The following is a 24,221-nucleotide window of genomic DNA, read 5'->3' on the forward strand; positions in this document are numbered from 1 at the left end:
CTCGCTCCCTGGTAATGTAGCAGTGCTGTGGCTTGTCTTTCTGCCATTCACACAATGTATAATATTATAAATAGGCTAAACTTGTTTATGTTTATATAAGCTATGAGTTAGATTTCAAAGTTCTGTAGAGCAAGGGCAGTACAATACGTCCTTGCAAGACCACAGGAGGTGGGCACAGAGTTCCCAGCTCTTGATGACAGACTTCCGTGGTAGAAGAGATAGCTGCTGCCCTATCGTTTCCTCCCATGTGGACATGGAGACAATTTCTCTGTCTAGCTTTGGCCTCTATTTGTAGATGGTGGAGGGTTGGGTGCAACCAGTGTTCAGCCCGTGTCTTGCCTGAAGAGAGCCATCCTAGTCCACTCTGGTCTACTTACACACTGAAGTATTAAAAGCAAAGGTTAGTAAGAAGGTTCTTACTCCTCCAACAATGCTGTTGGGTTTTTTTGTAGAAGGCTCAAAGATGCTGTAGGAAGAATCAAAAAAGAAATTAAGAATTCCGCTGATCCTGAATCCTGCATCCCCATATAGCACAAAACTATACACAAGCGTTTTGAATCTTCTTCTGATTGTCACACTGACTGACATCTGCATAGCTCCTAAAATATTCTGAACACAAATAACATCTACTAAAAATATTCTGGTTTTCCTTATTCATTCATAAAAGGCATTTGTCTATAAGGTACTGGTCACCACTTCAAAGTGGTGATGCAAGGAATGGTGCTAGTGGTTTTGGACCTGTGGTAATCCATATCTTTATGGACCTTTAGTACTCATAAATGCAGAGAATATGACGTGTTTTTTAACTTTATTTTTTTAAAATTTATGAAAATATGGAGTGAGATGGATATTTATTCCAGCCAAGGTTTTGGAGAAATCCTGGATGGGGGAAAAAGCTGTGAACTTGGTTATAACGTCTTCTGTTGGTGTTACAAATGCTTGGGGGTGTGAGCTGTGGGGTTGCAGAAAGGCTGAGTGTTCTGCTGTCTGCTTGCGACTCAACAGTGACTGAAGTTATTCTTCCTGTTGCACAACTTAAGCCAAATACTGGCACCAATGCTGGGCTTCTCCACACTGTAAGTTTTGCTGCTGTTACGGTCTCTGCCTTCCATAGGCAATATTTACGTCTTTTCCGCCCCCTCCGCCCCCCCCCCCCCAACTTTGCCTTAGGCTTCCACTTTTGCTAACGGTCTCCCTCTGCTCCATGGGTACCAACTGCTTCTAACTATTGAATTAACATAGTTAATTTAAACTCACGGGTGTTGTGCTCATTCTGTCTTTAGCCTGAATTGTGCCACTTCCTCAAACCTGAAAAAGGGTTTATGTGCCCAAAAGCTCTGCTCTTTCTTTTCCAAATACATCAGATGGTGTTATGAAAGATACTATCTTTCCCCACAAATCCTTCTCCCATGTCAAGAGGGGACAACCCATATTTGATGGTATTTCTTATACCTTCAGGTCAGACACGTGATTTCAGTATGGTGTCTCCTTTCTGGAGAACATCTGCTCTTCAAGCCTGCTTAGTCTTTTTTGTGTTGATCAAGATGGTGATCTTATGATATTGAATATATTCTGGGCTTTGTAATGTGAAAAGTGCCACAGGTAGAGGGCTTAGTTGCACTTCAGTCCCCTTTCCTGCCCCTCTGAGTTGGCTTTTTGAATGCTAGGCCAGACACTCTTACTGTGAAGTGAGATTTTGTGGTTCTTGCACACTCAGATGTGGTTCTGGGGTACGGTGAATTTTTTTGGTGCCTTCTCCCATGCTGCTTCCTGTATTGGCACTTTTTCTTCTCATCTCCTGAAGGTTCTGTCCATCTCCTCATTTTCCTTTTTTCAAAACAAATGAACAAAAAAAGCTACCAACTTATTTCAAGAATTCTTTTTTTGTATCCTTCTCCAAAAAACCTAAAGATCTGCAATAACAATTAATGACACTAACCTTAGTTAAAAAAAATAAGAGGCTCTCAACTTACCTTTTTTTTTGATGGGCATTGGAAGCAAATGGAATTTTTTTTGCCTCCTTTGTGCATATTTGAAAACACTTTCACAGACACAGGCTAAATTAAAGCCCTGTAAATTGCTGTTGTAAGGGGGGGGGGGTACGTTTATCTTCCTTTTCACAGAATCACAGAATGGTAGGCTTGGAAGGGACCTCTGGAGATCATCTAGTCCAACCCCCCTGCCAGAGCAGGGTCACCCAGAGCAGGTGGCACAGGAACGCGTCCAGGCGGGTTTTGAATGGAGACAGAGAAGGAGACTCCACCACCTCTCTGGGCAGCCTGTGCCAGGGCTCTGCCACCCTCAGAGTAAAGAAGTTCCTCCTCATGTTTAGGTGGAACTTCCTATGCTCAAGTTTGTGCCTGTTACCCCTTGTCCTGTTGCCGGGCACCACTGAAAAGAGCCTGGCCCCATCCTCCTGACACCCACCGTTTCAGTATTTATAAGCGTTGATAAGATCCCCCCTCATTCATATTTTTTCCAGACTGAAGAGACCCAAATCCTTCAGCCTTTCTTCATAAGAGAGGTGTTCCAGTCCCCTAATCATCTTGAGGGTGATTTCAGAATCCAGAGGATTTTTTCATCCTCTCATTTTCATTTATTGTACTATTATAATTTCGTATTTATTGTACACATTATACTCTTTAAGTTTTAACAGTTCAAGGTGTATCTATCTATCTTCTGTGTATTTTTCTTCAATCTATGAACCACTGCAGAAACTGACTTAGTGCTTCTGATTTGTAAATCACCTTTCATCTGAGATGCCTCTTCATCCCTGACATGGCTATTAAAGAGAGATTAGGTTTAAGAGCCTACTCCAAAGGCCAAACTCCTCCTAGAAAAGTAAACTGTGCTGTTTCTGGGGTTCCAGTACTGTCTTTACCTTGCACATCATATTTACTGCCAGCAGTGAGAATTTTTATCACCTGTGACCCCAGACTTCCCTCCTTAAGCCATTCCCTTGTCTCTAAATCTGCTGATTCTCTGTTGCTATTAAGCTGGAACTGACCTCACTCTGTCTCCCGAGCGTTCCTGTTCTTCCTTTAGTGTCCTTGCAGTCTGCCTCAGGATGCTCTTTTTCTTCTGATCTTTATAAACATTTGTGCTGACAGGAAGGGGGCAAAAAATTTGTAAGTGAGGTTCAGAAATCCCAAAGGGATTCCCAAAGGCCAAAGGGATCTAACCTCCCCTCACCTAGGACATCAGGTATTTCTATGCTTTTGGAGATTGGCCATGCACAAGTTGAAATGAGAATTCTGGAGGACGGCTTTAAGCTTTGCTTCCTAAAATTCTAGCTTTACCACATTTCAAGAAATACAAAAACTCTGTATCATTCCTTTTTTTCCTTGCTTTAGAAAGCTCAAATTTGTCACTCCTGTCATCTTCCACCCTCAGACACAAACACACACATGTGGGTTTCACTCCTTAGAGACACCCAGATCCCACTGTCTCTCTGGCAGCTGGTGGGACGCCCCTGGTCCCACCAGTAGCCCGCTCTTCCCATGGTCTCACCCTTAGAGACAGCCAAACAGGCAAATAAACACACCATTTTATCTGCCTATCCCTCTATTTTCCCACATTTCTTTCTTCCCCAAATCCCCTAGATGCCTCCCTTCTCCACCTTTGTTTCCTGCCCTAAGCATCCCATGTAAATCCTGGGAAATCCTATAATGCACTTCTCTTGTATCCCATAATGTGTCCCACCCCTAGGCAGCAGTCCCTCTCAGTCCAAAAGGTGCTCAGGCAGTGGCCCATCTTTCTGGGTTTCAGTCCTGGGCAATGTGGCTGAAAGACTTCTGGGACAGCCCTGGGAGGGGCCTAGACATGGTTTTCATTTGCTCTGAGTCCCTAATTTGGGTTCCCCCTGCTCACTGTTGTGCCTCTGTGCTTCTCTGGGCTTGTGGAGGTGGGTATTTGGTGGGCCTCTGAGTTGCCAGGCAAGGTGCTATTTGGGTGCCTCCAACTGCTGCTGTTTTTTTGCGCTCCTTTTGTGGGTGTGCCAGCAAGCTTTATGACCTAACTGATTGTATCTCAGACTAATTTTAGTCAGGTAAATTGCTCTGTGTACATACCCGTCTCTCTTGGTTATAAAGGAAGCTGGACGTGGTCAACAGAGATTTGGGCATGGCACTTCCAGGTGTTCCAGAACAAGTGAGAAGAACCTCCCTCTGGACTGCCCATCATCTGAATGTGTCAGGGAGAGACCCAGACCAAAGAGTAGCCCAAGGAATGCCTACAACTGAACATACGGAAGAGTTGAATTGACTTCCCAAGGTGAGCCTTGGCCCTAACCCTTTGCTGTGGGACATCCCAGCTGAGAAGTAGCCCAATGCCTGTCCATGAGGGTGAGCTGCTGTGCCTTGTTTATTGTTCTGAGCTGTATTGTTAACAATTAGAAGAGGGTCATTCTTTTGCTTTTATATTTTGGTTTGAAAGATGCAGTTAATATCTGGCACTGCTGGGATGGGGTTTGTTAGACATGTCCCAAGCCTTGAAGGTTACCAAGGGAGGATACCTGGTTCTGGGCATTACGTGGTTTCAGGCTGCAGCATCTTGCCGTAGCAAGGGTTTCTCTGAGTAAGGGCAGGGCAGGTTTGTCATGTTAGGCTTCCAGGGAACTTTATAGAATCATTGAATCATAGAATTGCCTAGGTTGGAAGGGACCTTTCAGACCATCCGGTCCAACCGTCAACCTAACACTGACAAAAACCATCACTGAAGTCTATGGTGTTTTCCCAGAGTCAAGCAGCAGTTAAGAGAATTATGAAGGTGGCTGAAGTTTTAAAAATGTAATTTGGGGTTTAAATATCAAATTGTATGCTCTGTAATGGGTGATTTGAAAGTTCCTGTCCTTAAATACAGTGTGGTGATCACCAACCTTACCTAGACAGGTAGCCTGAAACATTTGCACTGTAAGTTTGTAGGTCTAGTTGCAGAAATGTTTAAAATCGTAGCACTACTTTTAACTGCTTATTTTCCAGGTAAGCTCTGGGAAAGGCAAGAGACAGGGAGCAGGAAAGTGAGAGGTTCCTATTTGCCATCCCCAGGTGCTTGCTGAGCTCTTTTCTGAATGACTCAGGACAGTACAGATGATGAAGTAGTTTCTAAGAAAAAAATTGGTCTATTGTGCACTAATGTATTTTTCAAGGAAAATCCCTTCTGAGTCATCACAAATGTTCTGTAATAGTTACTAGAGGACCTATTTTCCACCCATAAATAGTTTCTTTTATACTTAACTTCAAAAGCCAGTATCTTTCCGGCTTGGAATTAAACTCAAAGTGTTGCTTTATCAGACCATTTGTTGTTGCAGTAGCTGGTTGATTACAGATGTACATCTTTTTTTTTTTTTTTCTGGTCTTTTTAGAGGGCCAATCACTATGGTAACCACATTACAGAAAATTGCTTGGTCTCCTTAAAATACCCTTCAGAAAAAGGTCATTTGTTATTAACATTTTCTGACTAAACTCGAAACGTTAACAACATCAAGAATATTGTCGCTGTTTCTATACTTACATGGGTTATTTTCTTTATCATGCACCTTTCAGTTAACTATCAAAACAGGACAAAATATTGAGATTCCAAAACCATTGTAAAGCTGCAGACTTTTGACTATGTTTTGAAATATCAAGATTCGCTCACGTTGCTGTGTTTCGGCTGCTGGTGTGCACAGCTTTGTTTCATTGTTTTAGTTTCTCTGATTCTGAGAAAAATCCGGGCTGAAGTTCTTCGTTCAACCTCTGCAGGCCACGATTGAAAGGAAGGGGCAGGCGTATGACTATTATAGACAGCCGTCTGTTGTTGAATTATGAAATAGCTGTTCTGGAGTCATTTAAAAGCCTGGAAATGGCTGGTTAAAGGTTTCTACTCTCAGGGTAAAACGCATCCAAGGGGTGTTAGATGGGAAAAATCAGGTCTGATTGTAATGACAGGGTTCTAGCCTGTGAAGTGAGAACACACAAAGTTGTTCTCTTTCTGGCGTATGCCACTTGTGTTCTGCTTGATTGGACATGTTGTTTCTTTGCCATTTTACATTATCTACATTGCCGGCAAAGGATTCTCACAATTGTATAGTTTTCTTGTTTTGCACATAGCTATTTGCAGCTTTTCTCTAAGCCCAGTAAACAATTAAAAAAAAAATCCTCTTTCTTGGAGTTCCATCATTTTGGAATTGACAAATAAGTTAAAAAGGCTGCCAAAAGAAAGCAGGAGTTGGAGGAAGTTAATTCGCATTGATGTGTGCGTGCCACTGATAGCAAGTTATGCCTATGACATTCTGACATCGCCTCTCAAAAAAGAGAAAGAGTGGAGTGGAGTGAAAGACTAAGAGGATGTTCATTTAATTGGAAAGCCTACTGAGATCTGAGGCAGCTGAGGCAAAGGATGCACCCTTTTTCTGCACAATGGCATTGGTTGAAGGTTGTATATAAGGTGGCCTTATTAAAGTGACAAGGCAATTTAATTCTTTTGTGCACAATGATTCTACTTCATTGATTTACAATGGGAAGGATATAATTTTGCTGGTGTTGGCAAAAAGCTCAAATGTCAGGCTTTTCAAATTGCCATACTTGCCTTGTTCAGGATGAATAATGAATAAGTCACCTTTTGTCTACAGTTAAATATTCTTGAATAAATACAAAGAACATAAAAGACATAAATGATTGCCTGATTTATATTTAAAATAAAGATCAACATTGTGATAAATGGTTGAAAATGCTTAGTGTGAAGTAATATGACTATGCTGATAATTACATTATCAATTAAGGGGCAGCCCAGGTGTGGAGTGTTATAGAATGGATGGCAGAGAGAAACCCCCAGTGTGGAACATGCCAAACTTGGCTGTCTGGAAACAGCGTCGGGGGGAGTGAAGAGACCCTTAGCTATGCAGGGGATCTCATGTTTAAAATTGGACCATTTAAGGTACTGAAACATCCATTCTCTCAGGAAGCGGTAACTGTTGCTTCTTGCTTTGCCACTAGCAGGATGCATTGGTCTCGTGTCTGGAAACAAGTTTTGCTCTGTTTATTCCTGATGGTTTGGGTGGGCAGAGAAGGCTGCTCATCATTTCTCAGGATCTGTCTTTATTCAGAGAGGAACAGATATTAAAGACCTGCTAAGTCCAACATTTATAACTGGCAATGTTGTCAAGGCCTCAGTAAAAGAACTGGAACAACTTGGAAGAAGACGAGAAGCAAAGCAAAACTCTACCGAATACACCTTGACATCTGACTCCTAGACCATGAGCAACAGGCCTTGCCTATGCACAAGCATACAGTCCCCAGTTTGGCTAAAATAATTGTGTTAAAACCGTGCCTGCTCATGATCTGTTGTTCTTCCTCTTTTAGAAAGCTTTGTTTGTCCTTATTAAATTTCTCAATGCCTTAAACAAAATGTTCAGAAAGAGGGGGGATTATCTGCTGAGACACTTCTGTTAGGTGACATGTACGCTTTGAACTTGTCGTAGGGCAGCAGGCAGTCTCAGAAGCAGCTGGCTGGCACCAGAGTGTGATATGGTGAAGAGTTCAGGATGCTGTACGTGGAAATGCAAGGCGGAGTACAATGGGGTAGGTGCGACATATGCCTTTGCCTCACGGTGTTTAGATCGTGATGATGGATGGAAGGATCATAGTGCTTACACGCAAGGAGGCCTTACAAACGTGCTGCAGGCAAATTCAACACCCCCATATTATAACATGTGCAACTTTACAGCTAATCACAGACTTTAATTCTATATGTGTATGTCTGAGAGAGAGGGATTTCTGGGACTCTTAAAAAACCCCCGAAACCAGTCACCCCAAAAAAGCCATCCAGAAATGCACAGTATGCCACTGAGTTGCTCTCAATAAGAGATCATCAGCAGGAACAATTACATCTGCCACGCAAACCCCTTTCATTGAGTGAACCAATTATTTTACAACAGTAACAGAATGTAGCTCTCTAAAGGAACCAGGTCAGGGTGTAGGGAGGTTTTACAAGCATTGCCGACAGCAAAGGTATGGTGAGATTCCTCAGCTTTGGGCAGGGGTAACGTGCTTTTCTGCCTGCTCTCTTCTCTGACATCTTTAATCCCTCCTTGTACCAGTCTTTCCTCTGTCCTGCCCCAGGCTCTCCTAATCTCTTCTCATTCTCCCACACATTTCTTTGTTCAGTGTGTCCACATGTTCTCCTTTTGATCTCTTGTCCCAGATCCATAATCTCCAGAACTTCTCTTGCTTTCCATGTGTATAAACTCACATTTCTCCCTACATTTTTTTCCAGACCCCATTTCTCACTTCCATGGGGTGTGTTGCAATGCAAATTGAGAAGGAATTATTTCACCCTTTTTCCTGCCCATTTGTTCTAAAAGCCCAACAAAGAACAGTAGCTCAAAGGAAAATGCTCTTGCCTTTTCCGCTAGCAGTGTGCTGCTTGCTTATCTCTGCACAGGATGATGGTAATGGTCAGTAATGCTGCCCAGCAGCAGAAACTAGCTTGGTGCTGCGCCTGTGTCGGTCAAGGCAGGCTGGGGGATGAAGGGACTGAGAGCGGCCCTGCCGAGAAGGGTTTGTGTGTACTGGTGGATGAAAAGCTGGACATGATCTGACAATGTGCGCTCGCAGCCCAGAAAGCCAATTCTATCTTGGACTGCATAAAAAGAAGGTGGCCAGCAGGTTAAGGAAAGTGATTCTGCCCCTCTACTCCACCCTGGTGAGACTCCGCCTGCAGTACTGCGTCCAGCTCTGGGGTCCTCAGCACAGGAAAGACATGGACCTGTTGGATAGGGTTTGGAGGAAGGCCACAAAGATGATCAGAGGGATGGAGCACCTTTCCTATGAAGAAAGGCTGAGAGTTGTTCAGCCTGGAGAAGGCTCCAGGGAGCTTTATTGTGGCTTTCCAACACTTAAAAGGTAGCTAGGAGTAACATGGTGACAGACTTCTTAGTAAGGCCTGCTGTGATAGGACAAGGGGTAATGGTTTTAAACTAGAAGAGGCTAGATTTAAACTAAATAGAAGGAAGATTTTTTTTACTATGAGTGTGGTGAGACACTGTCACAGGTTGCCCAGAGAGGTGGTAGATGCCTCATCCTTGAAATCATTCAAGGTCAGGTTGGATGAGGTTCTGAGCAACCTGATCTGGTTGCTCGTTGCAGGGGGGCTGGACTAGTTGAAAAGGACCTTCAAAGGTCCCTTTCAACCCAAACCATTCTATGATTCTTCCATTCTGTCTTATAGTGTTAGGCCAGATGTTGAGAGAGACTAGTTTTTCCCTTGCTGCTGAGAGTTCTTCTTGTGGGTGTCCCCCAGCCTCTCTACCACAGGTTTTTCACTACTTGACTGTTCCTGAAGGAGTGTGTGTTGGCAGCTGGCATGCGAAAGCTTCAGGTACATCTAATGTTTCCTACTTTTTCTAAAGTATTGCTGGCCAATGATTCCTGTAGTACCTATTTCTGATGTGGCTTTTAATTCCTAGAAGTGAGTAGTTTTAAAGTGATACTAAATGCGACTTCAAATGGATCTTTTGCAGAGGGTCATTGTTAGAAAACAAAATTTAATTTCTGATGATGTTATGTGAAAATCTATATGCGTTGACAAGAACTTATAATTTTGAAGCTGCCAGATTTCTTCCTTTCTTTGTTTTTGCTCACACACCATTAAACAGGGTGAAGTCCTGAAGTTATGTTATAAAGAAAGAAGCACATGAGAAGAATATGAGCATCGCATGCTACTTTTAGAGATTCTGAATAATTCTAAGCTACGCATGGCTTAAAAACTTCTATTAAGCAAAAATGCATTCAGTGCGTGCTTCCATTTGCCCATGTTGTATGGAATATCATAGCCTTGACTATGCCTTTTCTCTCAAGTTACTTCTATGGGTCTAATTGACCCAGAAGCTGCTGTACTTCTGGGTCTGTGGAAAAAAGGTGGCTTATGATTTCTTTGAGTTCCATGACAACAGGGCAGTTACTGTAGCTTTACTTGCAAAAGGAGTCTGTTATATGAGTAAGAACTACAAGGGGCAATGAAGGTAGATAGGAAAATACAGTATGAATAAAGTTCCTTTTGGACCCTGTGCAGAGTCAGTCAATGCTCTCTCTACAGCAGTAGCTACATCAATCTCCTGAAAGGGCTACACGGGCTCAAACCTCGCTTTCGCTGGGTTTTGTTTCAGGTCCACCCAAGATCTTATGATCTTCCTGAAGGAAGAGCAGAGATTATGATAAATCTTTTTGACTGATATTTTTGGGGGCTCCAGCTTCACAATATGACCATGAGATACAGGAGTGGGGTGTGTTATCAGCATAATAAAAGCATCAGGCTCTTTACTGACAACTTGCAAGAGACTGAAATAATGCATCCTTGTTGACACAGATGTTAGCTATGGTTAATACTGCCCCCAGCCCGGCATTTGGTCTTCTTTATTTTTCTGATTGTTGGACCACTTGCTAACATGAAAAGCAAATCTAAAAGATTGTCATGGACTTAACTGACGGCGTAATCAGAAGAATACACCTAGTTTGAACACTACCCCTCCGCAGGGGGAGAATGGGTGGATGAGGCAGACAACTGCTACTGGGCACCAAATTTTCACTTTCACCTGAAAAAAGACTTACAGAGGGCAACAATTTCCAAATCAATATCCATTAAGCAAAAGAAATCAGAATACAATGACCATTTCATAGAATAGCCCAGGTTGGAAGGGACCACGACCTGGTCCAACCTTTCGTTCTAGTGCAAAGGCTGACAGGAGAAAAAGCATAATGGAAATTCTTTGCTGACTCCAAGTATTTGTCCTGTATCCAGAAAATGTTGAAAGAACAGACTATTTCAGAGGTTCACATAGCTGGCAATGCATTTCAGGACTTCTTTGCTAGGTTCATTTTTACAAGAATATGCACAAAAGATTCTCTTTTAGTACTGCGGACTGTTAGTGTTAAGAGACCAAATCTGAGCAAGAGCATTTCCCAGTTGTAGCAGTTTGTGCCATCCTCCCATCTCCCAGCTCCATTCTCCATGAGAAACGTCCCGTAAGGTGTTTTTTTAAATACAAGCACGTATTACAGTGTTATATTTTTCAAAACTAAAGACTGCGGAAACTGGAAATACAAAGATGAATACTGCTTTTTACTCACTTATGTAATTCTAGCATCCCTTTTTGTTTTGACATTAAAACAAATCTCCTGAGTAGAAACTGAATGCTATACTAGCAAGATGCCATTTTTAGGAAGGATTTATAAAGCATTGTTCAGGTAAGCAGCTCTCCAAACCTCCTTTGTGTGAGCATTGAGTGAGAAAGCATTGGAATAGCAAGCAGAAAGTAGAGTAAACCTTCTCCATCCTTCTTTAAGAAAAATTCTGAGAACTGTGCAAACTCCTGGACTTATGTGAATCGTATTTTGCAGATTATTCAATTACTCTGATCTGTCAGGATAGTTTAGATATAATTTGAGGCCTGGGAAGAGATCAGTGCTTGCCGTTCAGAAACTGTCTTGTGTGTGAAAGAGGATTTCTTTATATCTGGAAACCTCAGGTTAAAAATAAAAATTCATTCCATTTAAAATAAAAATTCAATGTATTTTTGTTCTAGGTATAAGTATGTTGTTTTCTCTGTGTTTTAAGGGCAGGTTGAACTAAAGCAGTATGTGACGAATTCTACATGAAGAAGTTTCTCAGGAACTGAGCTAGGTATTTTCCTAGGTGTATCATGGAGCACTACATACTCGTGGGCAAATCTTATACTTCCTCATGCTAAGCTTTTCTGAGAAAGTATTTTAAATTCAGCGAGCTGCTTTCTCTCTCCTTTCTGCCCCTGTGGCTGACTTCTGATAAATCTTTTCAGATTTTTTTTTTTTTAGAGCAGGAGAGATCTAAAATGCGCAAATATGTTAGAATAGCATGCCCCTAGGAAGAAACTCCTGAAATGCCATTGCAGAACGTGGTTTCAGTGGGTGTGAAACAGTACAGTTTGTGTCTGTAAGAGACGGGCTAGCACAGAGTGGCTGGGAGGGGAGTGATTTGCAAATCTTGTCCCCTCGTTGTCTTGTCTGCTTCAGTTCCGGGCCTCAGAGGGGCATGGGCAGGAGGACAGGCAGGAGCAGAAGAGGGGTGATGGGTCTTTGCAGGGACTTGAATTTCAGCACCTGGGCTGCTGCTGAGCTCCTGGAAAAGGAAGGATTGATGGGAAGGGTGTTTGCCAAGCACTTCAGCTTGAGAAAGGCTGTGAGAAAGGAGAAAGGGAATGGTGCGAACACCGGGTGGTAGGAAGGTGTACTCTGGGTGAGAGACTTAGCTTACCTCCCTATAGGCTTCATCAATCTCTCGGACCAGCGATCAGCAATGGTGGTCTGAGACACCTGGAGGAACACAGTTCATGTTCTGGATTCTCCTTTTAAGTGAGCTAGAGAATTAATTTTGCATGTGGAGAAAAGTCATTTTAAAGTGCTTATTTGAAGGTTGCCTTTGGCTTACATGATACAATATGCTAACATACACGTCGGCTCCCTCACACGTAAGACCAACGTTTGTTCCAATTTTATTTGCTTTTAGGAAGTGCATGCAAGATTTAATTAACACAGACCTGCCTTACCAGTAAAATAAAGACCAACGGGAGCAGATATACAATAGGCAGAAAGAAAAAAGGATGAGCAGTTGCTCCTTCTGTGCCCAAGAGTCGTTCGTAAATTCTGTCCCAGATGCAATTTTCCACTTGCTTCTTTTAAAACCTTGAAGTACAGATTAGAAAAAAAAAGGTATTTCAGCCCTTTGATTCCTCAAGGACTGGTGTGATATCTTATTATTGACTAGAAATTAATTGTAGCTTTTCCTCCCAGCTTGGACTATAAAGTCAAGCTGTGATTCTGTTTTCTGAGACTGGTTACTAGAGTAAACCATCAATAGGCTAGCCTAAAAGATGATCACTTAACAGTGAATTCTCTTCCCTCTTTTTCACTACTTTCCTTGGCTTCTTCCTTTTGTTGGATTTAAATGTTTGTGATTTTCACCTCTTTATCCATCATAGCACACCACTGACTGAATAATACACTTTTATTAAGCTGCCCTCTTTCTGTGAAATAAATGCCAGTAATAATCAGTCAATCACTCAATCCATATGAATGTGGAATTTAGATGTGGCTGTTTGAATCGGGTTTATAATATACCATTTCTCGGTACAGCATGTTCTTTGATAGTATTCTTTCAAATGACTGTTTCCAACTGCACTTGAAAGCACCTATGAAAGAAATTGTTTGTGACGCTATACTTAGTTTAAATCTCCTTCTCTTTCCTTCAGCATTTTTGTCTGTATTTCATTTCTATGCAAATTACATCTTTGTGAGCTAGTAAAATTTTACAAACCAGTTGAAATGCAGCTATGGAATGAATTATCAGAGAAAATTTGGAAAATATGCTCATGAAAAGAAAACTGAGGTAAACATTTAAACCTAATTGTGTATTATTCAAAGAGAATTTTGGAGCAACTCTTAGGCAAATATTACATAAATGTATACCTATATTAAATGATTAATTTACCACAGGTAATATACTTGAAGGCTCAGGGACTATTTTCCCATTAGCCTGTGCCTGCGGCACTTCTCGGCTGAAACACAGCCTAGGTACACAAACGCACTTGCTCACGGGGAATTGCAGAGAAGGAATTGTGAATGTAATGCTTGTAAACAGCTACAGAGCAATCGCAGTCGCTACCAACTGTCCCAGTGCTTCATTTCCAGTGACTGAGTTTGACTTCGCAGGGAGCCAATCATTGATGACCAAGAATAATTTTGTATCCTCCCAAGTATGAAATATCCAGTCCCTCTAAATTAATTAACAGCAGTTGGCAGATCTACTGTGATTACTCTGAATAACTACCAGATTCTCAGCAATCGATCTCCAAATGGGAGATTCCATAACTGCACATTTGTCAGTCAAGAATAATTTCCGTGATTCGTGCCTCCATGAGGTATCTGCTTCCTCTCATGAGACAGGCTGGCTTTGTAAACAGTTTCATCCCTCACTTCAACAGTTACCTAGGAAGGATGTGGCCTGAAATGCAAAGGCAAGGGGACTAAAGGACCTTCAGCACTTCCAGAGATTCCATGGGAGAGAGGAGCTCGAGTCCAACCCAAAGGCTGTGCTGGTGTCTCCAGAGTCCGGAAGATACTGTAGCAAAGCTCAATGCAAGACTTCCCCCCCCCCGCCCCCATATTAAAAAAAGCTAATTCTACTCATGCGTCCCTGTTCACAAGCACCGAGCTGCATGTCCAGAGGGTCTGGCTAGGGCAGAGAACAAGGTGAGCCCGTTACCTCCCCCTCCCCATATCTCCTGGGTTCTTCAGCACATGGTCAAAAAGTTGAAGTCACCAAGATGTGCCTTTTAAGAGCTGGCAGCAATTGTGGTCTTTTGGGACTTCCTGACTCACTTGTGTGAGTCATTAGGATTTATTCCCTTTTAGCTCCTCATCTGTGTGTGTCAACACTCCAGTCCTGTCCATTATCTTTCTGTCATCATCTCATAATGCAGACCATCTTTTGTTTAAGTCTGGGTGCTTTCTCCATCTGGGTGTCCTGGGAAGCTCTGTGTCTGGGCGCTGGGAACTTGCAGATCTGCTAACCTGGGTGCTATCAACACCTGCCATTCTTGCAGCCCTAATTCTGGTTTTCCTTCTGGTGCTTCCACACCCAGACATGGTCATTCACTCTCCATTCATACCAATCTTAATATTTTTATTACAAATCTCTGTTTTCAAGGATGGGTTTAATCAGTTTGCGTTTCTGCACCCAGCAGAATGTCTCCTCACTCCTTATAGATTGGCAGTGACAGCACTTCGCTTCTGTGGAGCAAATACACTCAAGCAAACAATATTTTCTGAAGTACCCAAGTAACTAAGGGCAAGATTCAATAGAGCACATAGGGACATATAAACTGAAATGCAGGCAGAGTTAAGGCTTTGAAGTCTAATGTCACGACCCAAGCTCCCTCTTCCGAGTTGTCCGCTCAAAGTGGAGCTTTATCTGGTGCCTCCCAGCTTGAATCCCAAGTTGCTTGGGAAGTTCCCCAGTTCAAGCAGACAGGTGATTAGCTGGTGTCTAATACTGCTGAAGGTTTATCAGCCACTGTACACACCCTTGAAGGACACAGCCTTCAAGGAACAAGCCTGTGCAACACACACTGGTGAGCCGCCTGTGAAAACCCACAGCAAGAAATTCTGCCTTGAGGGGCTGGTTTGGAGCTGCTGCTTAGGTTGCTGCTTTGGAGGGTCCCAGTTCAGCCCGTGCCCTCCAAAGGGAACTGTGGTGCCAAACAAGGCATTCTGGCTCACACTTCAGGGGCCAGGTACCCTACGCTGGCCATCCTCATGAAGCAGTAATGACATCTGCAATGCCCCCCAAAAAAACCCTGTGCCTCTGCTCTGCAGTGGTCTGTCTATTTGTGAATTATCATCCACTGTAGGAAAGCTTATATTGAGTAAAGATGACATGAAGCTTACGCATTCCTCTTATTTAATCAGACACAGGAGTGCTCATCAGCTGTTGGTCTGACATGATATTTTACATATTTCTAAATGGATGACAAAGTAAACTTAAACTTGAATTTGAAACTTCATCAAGGATATCTTACATTGTAAGCTAGCAATGAGGTTCCTGTAACGCGGAATAGAGGGTTACATTTGTGTGCATGTGTTTGGTTTTTTTCTAGAGTACTTTCTGGTATTATGGATATGGAAAAAGCTCATGTTTCTGTACTGAATGCATACACTTGTACACACAGTATAGTACTTATATGATAAATACAAGGCATAACAGCTTTTAGGCATCACATCCTGTGTTAATTTCCAGCGTAACACATCACAGGATGCAATGAAATCAAAAATATAAATTTATTGTAAAAGATGTAAAGAAGTTCAAGGTTAGGTCTGTCACTGGTTATTGAAGGTAGTTATTTGACTGTGACACTTGCCTCGGGAAATCCCTGCACTCCTCAATGAGAGTGGGAATATATACTGGGGACAGTATTTCCAGCTACTGGGTGTCCTGGTTTGAGGTAGAACAGAACCAACTTTCTGTTCAGTAATTTTACTTCTTAGCTAAGCATCTTCTAGCTTTCTGAAATTAACAGTATATTGTGCACGAAACAGTTCATTCTCAGAGTGATAAGACCAATGTCTACAATTAGTGCCAAGAAATGGTGTGCAGTTAGGCTCTTGCTTATACTTATTGCTACAACAACCAAGGTCAGCTAATTTTGTTATTTGCCCCATTGGAGGGTTGGAAACAGAAAAGCATACAGGGGTCCCACCTGCAGGGAGGAGTGGACAGGACGGGTGGCCCAAAACTGACCAGCAAAGTATTCCATCCCTTCTGGCCCATGCTCAGTAGAAAAGCTGAGAGATCAAAGGGCATGTGACTGTAACTTCAGTTTGGCTGACTGAAAGAGAGATGAGGTAGGTTGAGCCATTTTGAAACTGCTGTGATATTTCCATTCACACTGTTGATTCTTGAACAAGATATACAGGTGACTCAGGAAAGTTTCATGGAGCTTACAAGCTACAAGAAGAGCCTTTGAGAGTAGTTATCTTGTGTGCACAGTCCTGGGTGTCTTGCTTTGGAATGGGAAGTGTTGAAAGGAGCAAAGTCACCCACATCCCATCCCGTACGTTCCAAGGTATGAACCAAAGATTTTGCTTCTATTTCTTTCTCGCTCCTAAATGTTTACACAGAAATGGATGGAATAGCAGAATAACAGGCTAAAAGTTTGCTGAACTTTGGCTACTACAGTCTGAGTAGCTGTCTCTGTGACTGCCACCATCTGGTCTAACCTGCTGACAGAGCCCGTACCTTCCATTTTCCCCTCCCTTCTGAGACATCTGACTTTAGGGGAAAGTGCTACCCTACTGCATACTTTATGTTTATACGAGATAAAATGCAGAGTGGTTTGATAATCTGTACTATTAGAGGAAAATATACACCATGGACACGCAGGCCCCTGTGACCTGAGGTCCCACTCTGGTTGCTGCATTCAGACCCTATAACACACACATAGAATCACAGAATCATTTAGGTTGGAAAAGACCTTTATATCATCAAGTCCAACCATTAACCTAGCACTGCCAAGTCCACCACGAAACTGCTTTTTCCCTGCATCTCATTATGTGTCCCAACCCTAGGCAGCAACCCCCCTTAAAAGTTGGAAAGGTGATGTGGAGAGCTGGTCCTGATGACTCGTTATGGTGGTCTCCGTGCCTGGACAGCAGGGCTGGTGGCTCTGCTGGGACAACTCTGGGAGGGGCCTGGACAGAGTATCTGTTCTTGGGAGTGCTTAACTCAGAATCCCTGCCTGCAATTGCTTTCTCTTCTCCTTTGTGGGAGCTTCTGTCACATAATGTAACTTATAACAGTTTTCTGGGCAGCAGGAAAAATGGAAAGGCTTTCTTTTTTAACTTTCTGCATTACAGGAAGGGAAGCTGCAACTTCAAGTCTATGTAGTTGTCAAGCTGGCCTGTTCTGCAGCTACCATTTTCCAGTTTGTCCTCATGCACCCATTACACAGACTGTAGGTACTGTAGGTCATGCTGTGTAAGCAGAGTGGGACAGTCAAAGATATTTTTGCTGGTAATATCATTACAAAGAGCGTTGACACCTGAGTATGTGAACATCTCAGAATGGAAATTAAAACTTCTGCTCCAGGCCCCCAGCAGAGTGCCATTCATCCAAACAGCTGCTCTTTTCCTGAGAATAGATATGGAGGTTAATAACTTGATTTAGTACTCTTAAGAAGTCATGGTCAGTTTATTGCTCCTGGAATATGGACATGTAGGATTTCTTACATTGTTCCACAGAAGAGGATTAACAGGCTGGCCAAGGTTGTTTGGGGAATCCTTTCCCGTGCCGTCTTCATGGAGGTAATTTGCAAAAGCGAAAATTCCAGTTACCTCTTCTCAAAGTCAGATCTTGGTGATAGCATACCACGCTTCTACCAGACCACTTGAGTCCTACTTCTGCCAGCTGTCAGCAGGCTGGGAGGACAAGTGATTGATTCAAGTGTGCTGGGGATGTGTGTAGTATAAAAAAAAAAGAGTGACAGCAGCGCTGTTAGTTCAGATGGGTCCAATGGATCCATCCGCTGTTAGTTCAGAATGAGACCAAAACCAGGGCACGTTCTTGCTGCAGAGGCTTGAATAGAGTCTCTCTCTTCACAAAGGATGAAAGACAAATTCAGACTAAAAGTAAGGGCAAGATGAAGGAAACTCTAACAGTATAGAAAATTAACCATTGTTATAATTTATCACGGGCAACAATGCCCTTCATTGCATAAACTTCAATTCAAGTTGAATTCAGACGTATGTTCCAGTTCAAGAAGGGCTTTTGAGCTTGAAATAACACACACAGGGAAAAACCTAATGCACAAGGTTAGACTAGAAGATTATTTTTGCCCTTCAAGTCTGTGGATTTTGTGTAGTTCCTGTCTGCAAGAAAAGGAGCCTTGTTAATGTGTGATAAAGGTGTAGGGTATCTAAACTGAGCACATGTGCAAATGGGAAGGTTGTGATGGGAAACAGGAAGACTTTTCCATAATGGTTATGAGGTGGTAAAACAGTAGCTGGTCTTTTCTGTGCCAGCATATTAAGACGCATTAAAAATACACCTTCCTCTATGAGCAAAGATAAAATGACCCAAGTTGCATAAAGAGGAAGCTAATGCAGTGTTGCACGGAACAAATGCCAAGAGAAGGGAGGGGGAGAAAAGCAATAGAAAAGAGGTCTGTAGGCCAGAAGGGGATTTAGGATAGTGGAAAGAGGTAGAAAGGAAGAAACAGTGATTGTGCTTTCAAAAGATGACCCCCTCTGATGCAGTGTGGGACTTGTTTGTGCAGACTCTCAATCAGTAAGGAGAACTGGATCATCGTTCTTTAAAATTTGGGGGGTTTGGGTTTGGTTTTGGTTTTTTTTGTACTTCAGAGCATCATTTAAGATTCACATGCCTGGTGCACCACACATACCTATCCAAGTGCCTTTCTCCATGAGAAAAATTGTATCTTTCATCAAGGTAATGTATTTTTTTAAACTGTCAGAATCATTCCGATGAAATGCATGAAGAGATCAATAGCAGAATTGTATTAAAGGAAAACCACAGCTTTGCTCACAGTTAAAGGTTTCAAGTTCAATAACGTTGGACTTTAAAGAGAAGGAAAGAAATCTCCTTCATTTTTACTATAATGCACTTAATGCACCATACAGAGAAGAATAGAAGTGCTGTCCAATAGACCCTTTGTGTTTTCCTCAACCTTTGCTATCAGCTTCCTTTTCCATTTCTTTTTAATTCTCCTTGTTCAAAAAAGACCTCTCCATCGCAAACGAAGCTAATTTCTTCCAGTGGCCCTGCACCAGACATCCCAGCTTCCTGTCACAAACAATATCCGTGATGTTTAGAGAACTATCTTTTATTTTGAAATATCAGTAGAAAAGATATTCCCGGTTCTGTTCTTTCCAAGTTAATGCAAAGAAAGATAAAAGAGTGGGGTAATGCTATAATGAGTACAATTTTTTCAAACATACCTGCTGTCAGCATGTTAATACACAGTGAAGAGAGGAACCAGATGAGCAAGATGTAACTGGTGTCACAAATAAGACTAGTTATTGAGAATTATTTTCTTTAGGGATCCTTTTCTGTCAGAAATGTAGGACTGGCCCAAAACAGCTGCTGTTGTTTGGTACCATACTTAACTAACTAGCTACTCTTCACGGCTATAGCTTAGGTATATTGTCCTCTCTGTTAGTCTCGTTTGGTGTCTCTAAGTCGTCTTCTTCCATTTATATCTACTTCAGGCAGTCATTTATCACAGCCTTCCTTTGAACTAAGCTTGCTTTTTTTCCTTGCTGTCTTTGAATATTCCTCCCACCGACAGCCAGTCTTTCTTTACATTCTTTTTACATTACTTTGCGTGGGTTTTTCTGCCAGCTAACTCTCCTAGAGAGTTTTGCTTTCTGATTTAAAATAGCACTTATAATAAATAGTATTTACTTTTCTGAAGTAAATACTTACTTTTCTGGTGAGGGAGAGAGGATTTCTGTAAAGGGGCAGACCATTGCCTGTATCCTTACAAACATTTCAGCTGGGTTTTAGGTTCACGTGATCTATTCGTGTGATAACAAAGATGAACAGCGCGTTACGTACCACTGCACTTGAAAAGCTGGTTACTTTCTACCAATAACAAACTGTGATCCAGTTTCCACCTGAAAATCAGAGTCTCTGGGATACTTATAAAAACATGAATGTGATGAAGGCCCTGATATCCAGGGAGACCACGAGCAATAACACCGACTGACAATATAGCCTTGCCTCCTTCTCTTCCCATGTCCATTGGTATCTGCTTTGGGCTGTTCCCTCCCCGCACCAGAGAGCAGTTTCTGTTTGACATAACAGGTTCCATGTCCATCAGTAGTTTTCCTACCTCCTACAGTAATGCAAACAGCAATGACAAGGTATTAACCCTTTTTTCAAAGATCCCATCAAACGCCCCTCCTTTCAGGGGCGAGGGGGGGTGGGGGGAAGGTGCCGATGAACACTTATTTACCCCCTCACATGCACAATGCTAGTGCATTTAGCCAGTCTCTACCAACTTCTATTGATTTTTCTCTCTTCTTCATGGACTTAGACTGAGTAGGGGTCTCTGGTCTCCGTCTGAGAGTCCCAAACTGGTGAGCAAGGGAGCAGCTGTGATGGCCGAAAGACTGATGGAAGACTTGGCTGTGGGAGGAATAAAAAATTTGAGAGGATGTTTGGTTTAAGTTATGGGTAAGTCTAAGGCCTTTCTTAGGGAGCAGACACACATGAAAAAGTGGGAATAATAAAAATTCAATACCTTAATTAATCTGAATTAAATTTATCTGATCCTAGCTGGAGTGAAGATGGTATAAAAAGAGTAAATAAATTTGTAGTTTGAAGTTCTGCAGTGCCTGTCCCTTCTCCTTTACCTGTAGGAGGCCTCTGTGGCCTCTTGTAACTTCCAAAAGGTTTTTCTTACCTTTTGGGTGGGGAAGTGCAAGGTGACCTGCGATCTGGGGGAGCAGAGGGATGACTGACAGTGCTTTGGCCCACACTCGCAAGGCAATGATAAAACAGCAAGTCCATTTTTTAAAACAACAGGGATCTCCTAGTATTGGCTGGTTCAAATAGTTTAAAATGGTCTGTGTCACCTCCTTTTGAAAGCGGACATAGTTTTTTGGTGTTGGCCAAGTAGTGATTTTACTAGTCAAGTTCTGACAACTCAGGTACTTTCGCATTTTTGTTGCGAGGTAAGGGCGGCTTTTACATCCCACGTTTCCACCCAGAGATGCCGATTCCCCCTCTCTCCTGTGTTAGGGCACTCTACTCTCACCACAGACACTCAAGTGAGCGCAGGTGAAGGGAAAAAGCAGGTCAGGACCTGCAGGGAGAGTTAAAGCTCAGCCTCTGCTTGCCGGGGAGGATGTGATGGGAGAGGGCTTAAGCCTGCTGCTGAAGTTACATTTGATAAGGAGGGAACACTGAGGGGGTCTACCGCAAACACTTGTGGAAACATGAAATGGGAGGAGCAAGAGGCCTGGGACAGGGTAATGTCTGCTAGAAATCCTTTGTTGGTATTGCTTTTCTGTGCGCTTAAGGGCATCCTGATCATATTTTGTCAAAGGAAGAAGGCATGGAAGAGATGACTCTATGCCGATCTTGTGGGAAGATTAATGAGGAAGCCCTGGTAGAGGCAAGTCCATTTGCTTTAAACATCTCTTGTACTTAACTGGTGGCTTGGCAATGAAGCTGGTGAGGGGTCTAGAGAACAAATATTATGAGGAGCAGCTGAGGGAACTGGGGTTGTTAAATTTGGAGAAAAGGAGGCTGAGGGGACACCTTATCGCTCTCTACAACTACCTGAAAGGAGGTTGTAGAGAGCTGGGAGTCGGTCTCTTCTCCCAAGTAACAACCAATAGGACAAGAGGAAATGGTCTCAAGTTGCACCAGGGGAGGTTTAGATTGGATATTAGGAAAAATTTCCTTACCAAAAGGGTTTTCAAGCATTGCAACAGGCTGCCCAGGGATGTGGTGGAATTTTCATCCCTGGAGGATATCTAAAAGACAGGTAGACGTGGTGTTTAGGGACATGGTTTAGTGGTGGTTTCGTCAGTGTTAGCTTGACAGTTGGACTCAAAGATCTTAAAGCTCCCACCCAACCTAGCCGATTCTATGATTCTATAATATCCTTGATTTCCCTGTGCAAAGCTTTAATGAAACAGTGTGGACAAGTTCTGGGACTATTTCCCTACTTATGTTTGTCCTGGCAGAGCACTTAATGTGCATCCATGACTGTCGTATTCAAAGACATCTCCTCGTGCCACAATGTCGGACTCTTGTGTGTATGTCGAGGGACTGAATCCATCATGGGTTTCCACCTCCAGTCGCTCTTTTACACAAGTAAACTGTCTGCTGGTTTAGCGCCGCATCAAACATTGCCACATCTCTGCAGTATGGGCTTTACAACAGGCGGCAGGAGGCTGTTTGCCGCTGGTTTGCGTGGGGTCTTGAGTGAAGGGCCTTTTCACACCTGGCCCTGAATGCTACCTGCCCTGAATGGTGATAGTAAATAATAACAAGTGGGAGAAGGAGCAGGGTGTAGCCAGTACCAGGAGGGTCCAAACGCTGTGTCAGCTTAGCCTGGTGTGGTAACATATTAAAATACTGTCTATTTGTACGACTTCCCCAGTCCGTCGGATCCTCTATGTTTAAAAAATGTGGGATTAGAGACAAAAGATATTTTCAGAAAGCATCTGCTGTAAATAAAAATGTGCACGTGCGCGTGACTGCATATAATAACTACACACAAACAAATTATAAGAGCACTGCAAAAATGGCTAGATTTTGTGTGTAGATATATATGGAGACCACTTTCATAGTCTGCATGTGCACACATACACACATTTAAATAGTTCGTGCAGTGGTGTGACATCTCTTTTGATGTTCAGTACTTTTCTGATCTTCCGTAGCTTTTTCACACAGAAATGGTACCAAGAATATAAGAATTTGTGGTAAAAATTGTACCCCTGAGTTGTGGCATTGTACAGATGCTCTTAATGCCTTGATGCAGTAACAAACCTCAGGAACACAGACTGGAATTGCTGCATCTGAACAAATATTTTTCACTAGTTGCAGTATACTTTTCTAAATAGAATGTAGTGGTTGTAGCTTTCTTCTCTCTACATCAGGCATACCTTCATGAACATACACGTTCTCAATGTTTTATGGGCATTAAAACGTTATGGAATTGGAGCTTTTGGAATCTGAGAACCATCTGAGTAATTGTTCATGGTCTATGCCATTCTTTCTTTCTTTCTTTTTCTTTCTTGATCTGGACACAAAATTTTCCCATGTTTCCCGCATCAGTTTGCCAGCGTTTGGTTGCGTCTCAAGGGAATGCATAACCATTGGCACCAAACACTGTTCCAAACACAGTGAGAAATAAACTGAAATAATGAAAACAATTGAAGGTGTGAGTAGGATGAGACCGCGTAGCAGGTATAGCTGTATATTGGAATTTTAAAATACCCCTTTGTACTCAGCTTCTGTGAGTTGGCAGTGGTCTGTGTGTACACTGAATTTTGTAGGGAGCTACCTGAATCCGAGAAATAGCTGTGACAAAACCAAACTGCAATGTTTTACTCAAAATCAGTTCTTTTGATGTACACGCTCTTTGTCTCTGCTGCTGAAGTCGGGGTGGGGGGTTCAGGCTTCTTTTGCTTTTCAAAGCTCTCTAGATATTTTCCAGTGAAAGGACTCCCTACCGAAATAATTCGTTATTTTTTTCTTTTCTCAGATACGTTTCACAAAGGACTTTCGCAGTCTGATCATCCCAGTACAGAAACTCTCACTCACTGAAGCACCAAGAACCAAATCCCTTTCACCTTCAATAGATTTGGGCTTAGATATGAACCTCAGGAGCAGCATCTGCCTTTAGCAGGAGCTGAACTCTTGCAGCTCTTCAGCGTGAGCTGTGCCCGTCCTGCAAGGGAACCAGAAAGGAAGTTCAGCTTATTCTGCAATTCCAGCTTTGGGTTCCACTATAGTTATGGGCGACCAACACCCAAAGACAGCCTTTTTGTCCACAAAATGTATGTGAGATTGAAAGGAATGCCTTAAATATGCGTCTCTGCTCAGGCCAGGTAATGGTAAAAAATGCACAATGAATTAAAAAGCAGGAATATAACATGAGCTGAGAATTGTTGGTT

The 24,221-nt window shown here is 42.5% G+C and overlaps 1 long non-coding RNA gene across 1 annotated transcript; it reads left to right on the plus strand.

Annotated features, from left to right (window-relative positions):
- Nucleotides 1-294: 294 nt before the first annotated feature.
- LOC134516961 (uncharacterized) lies at nt 295-24,221 on the plus strand. Its single transcript, XR_010071509.1, has 4 exons — nt 295-400; nt 4,092-4,272; nt 7,460-7,559; nt 23,810-24,221. It is a non-coding gene; the product is annotated as an uncharacterized LOC134516961 (long non-coding RNA).

This window comes from Chroicocephalus ridibundus, chromosome 1, assembly GCF_963924245.1.
Source record: "Chroicocephalus ridibundus chromosome 1, bChrRid1.1, whole genome shotgun sequence".
Classification (NCBI taxonomy): Eukaryota; Metazoa; Chordata; class Aves; order Charadriiformes; family Laridae; genus Chroicocephalus; species Chroicocephalus ridibundus.